The sequence below is a fragment of the Orycteropus afer genome, unplaced genomic scaffold (assembly GCF_000298275.1).
Source record: "Orycteropus afer afer isolate SDZICR_OR568_19922 unplaced genomic scaffold, OryAfe1.0 scaffold00005, whole genome shotgun sequence".
NCBI classification, from domain to species: Eukaryota; Metazoa; Chordata; class Mammalia; order Tubulidentata; family Orycteropodidae; genus Orycteropus; species Orycteropus afer.
Window position 1 is genome coordinate 14623957 of NW_006921592.1, and position 3017 is coordinate 14626973.

Consider the following 3017-nt stretch of genomic DNA (forward strand, 5'->3'; position numbering starts at 1 on the left):
TTGTCTAAATGCCTCAAGTATTCGTAAGGAATCCCACGGACAACAGTGTCAGAGAGGAGCTGACAAATGGAGTATAATAAGCGCAGAGATCATGCCCTTGTCAGCCAGCATACAGAGAGCATTACTGATCCTCAGCAAATCATTACTGATCCTCAGAAAAATGTACTGTGACTGGGTCTAAAACCTGACTGGAATTTTCCATAGATGTGTGATATTGGAGATGGGTTTGCAGCTGCACTTGCCAAATCACCTTTGCAAAGCACAGTAGGTCACAGCCAGAGACGATCAAAAGCTACTCCTCTTTCTCAAGCAGAGAAGGATTTTAAAAATGTCAAGTTATCTCCCACAAATGTCTCTTGATTATGAGAATACCAGATTATGGATTAGTGATTCATGTAAGTAGCTGTGATCCTTTAGCTCATTTCCATCTTGAAGTTGGGGTGTAAGGTCTCAGGGGCTGGGTGATCCATCTAAACAGGTGTTTAATCAGATCTGGACAGGATGAATACAGACTTGGACATCTGGCAATTGGTATCAATTCTTTCTCTACCCTCCAGAGTGGCTTTAGATAAGTCTGTGAAACATTTGCAACTATAGTTTTTTAATCTTACTTGGTGGCATATTCTATTAGAAGATCCTTCATTACCAACTGCAGACCAAACAGGAAATGCTTTCACTTAACAGTCTGCAAAACAGTTTTCAGAGCTCTTCAACTCAGGGCAAGATTGATAAATAGCCAAACAAACTGAAATACAACACAGTACACAGCATTTTACCTGATAGGGTCTCTATACCTAAGTGTGACTTTTTTTTTTTTTTTTTAAACAAATTACTTTATTATGTCATGAAAAAAGGCATCATTTATCAGCTAGATTCATACTGTTTTTTAAAAATGGAGAATTTATGTGGGCATCCTGTTCTACATAGCAATGAAAAGATTCTGTAAGTTCTTTAAGTATTGCAGAGTCTGAAAAACTCAACCTTAAAAAAAAAAGGGGGGGGGAATCACATGATCTTGGGAACCATCTCATATTATGAATAATTCACGAAGAAACATTTAGAAAAGAAAACCTTTTGTTTCTGCAAAGTTTTGAGTTTATAGTTCTTGGAATGACTATATTCTATTGAAGACATCTCAGTACAGGAAGCTTCATTTTAGAAATCCCATGTGCAAATATTAATTTTATGGAAGTTCCTTGTCGATGTAGAGCTGCATCCATTTTTGAATTATCTTCAGCAAAATATTATTTTGTGTGTGATATTAATTTTATATATATATATATATATATAAATGCAATTTGTCTCTTGCCATCACCCTGGCAATCATAACATTTCTAATAACTGCTTTACTTAAAACAGGGTTAAATTGTAGGTTTTGCCTGAATCTCCATCTCTGCAGCCCTTTTGAGTGCAACATCCACTAGAGGCTGAAATCCACTAAAATCCTGGTTGAGGTCAAGTGGGGTAGGAGGAGGAGTGTTGAAAAGACCACTTAGTGTATTTGTACTTGGTCCAGATTTACATGTGTCCTCTGGGTACATGAGAGAAGTGTCTATAAAGTTGCTGGCTGCAATCTGCTGTTCATCTGTGTTTTGTCCCACACCTACTTACTGGGAGAGTGGGAAAGGCACATCTTTCGATGTAATCACTGTGGTATGGCAGATCACTGATGGCCGAGCCAAAATTGATTCCAGAGATGATAGCTTAGGAGACAGTGGCCTCTTTAGGGTAGGGTTTGGTCCAGCTGTAGGGCTCCTCTAGAGCTGGCATGAAGGTTTGACGCCCATTGCTAACACCACAGAGCTAGCTTCAGAACTCTTGGCCCCACGGAGGGAAACTGTGAACTGATTTGGATCATTGCCATCCTTTCTCAGCATGTCAGGGAGGAGCCTGCGTCGGGCCTTGAACCAGTTACAGACTGTAACGTAGATAGATGTGTTTGTTGGGACAGTAATGCTTTTTCTTGCTCTGAGGGATAAGCGTTATATCAGTGTTCCCACAGCCGGTCCTGGAGGATCTGAACAGATTCCTTGGGCAGGTTGTCCTTTCTCATCCCCTTGCCTGGGCCAGCTGAAGAGGAAAGGTCCAGGGGAATGTCCATGCTGTCATCATCCTCAGTCTCACTGCCAGACGCCGCAACAACACCGTGAGTATTCCCACTGATCCTTTTGGCATTTTGTAGCCTCCTTCTTCTGCTGGGAGTAGAGGGGGTCGCAGAGGAGTCAGAGAGCTGTGGGGCATAGGGTGGGCGGGGGAACAGGAGGGCCAGGGAGACCAGGGTGGGCCTCAGAGGCTCAGTGGCTCGGCAGTCTCCTTACTGCACCACCCCCAGGCCTGAACAAGAAGGAAGCCTGCACCCCACGAAGAACTCGTCTTCAAAAACAAAACCCCCAACTGATTTACAGGAGTTCACTGCACTCAGAGAAAAGCCCGTTTAGTAAGGATCATGACTTATCAGTCCCACCAAGAGTTGAGGCAACCATACAAAGGTGACCCTGGACTCTCCTCGGGCGTGTTTTTGTCTCAAAGTCAAGTGAAGCCCCTCATTTTCCCACTAGGAGTCCTACTAGGAACTACTACGATATGAGCCTGGTTCTGAAGTTTAATTTTACTCTGACTGGGGAAGGATAAATTCCATCTGTTTCAAAGTCCTTCATACAATCAAATGAACAGAACCCCAAGGTAAAAACGTAGCCGAAGAAACTCGGGTATTAAGGTGTTCCACTTTCAGTTTTTCCGTTTTAACGGTACTTGCTGTTAACTAACGTCTATCAGGTCATAACGGGTCTTAAAGAACGCGGAGTTAAATAAATGTTAGCCAGCTACTGGGCATGCGCAGTGTCACCCCACCTCTCCGCCCGCCTGTTGGATTCCACAAGCCATCAACTTCAGCTTTGAACCACTCCACACAAACCACAGCAGAAAAGCCAGCTCCAGCTCAGCGACAGAGTATGCAAGGGCACCTCCCAACCAGGGACACAAAAGTTCACTTCAAAAGAGAGCTCAAATTCTCTGAC

General features: G+C 43.3%; 1 pseudogene; it reads right to left on the minus strand.

Moving 5' to 3' along the window:
- Positions 1–1361: 1361 nt before the first annotated feature.
- On the minus strand, positions 1362–2149 carry LOC103196052 (annotated as a pseudogene).
- Between the last annotated feature and the right edge of the window lie 868 nt (positions 2150–3017).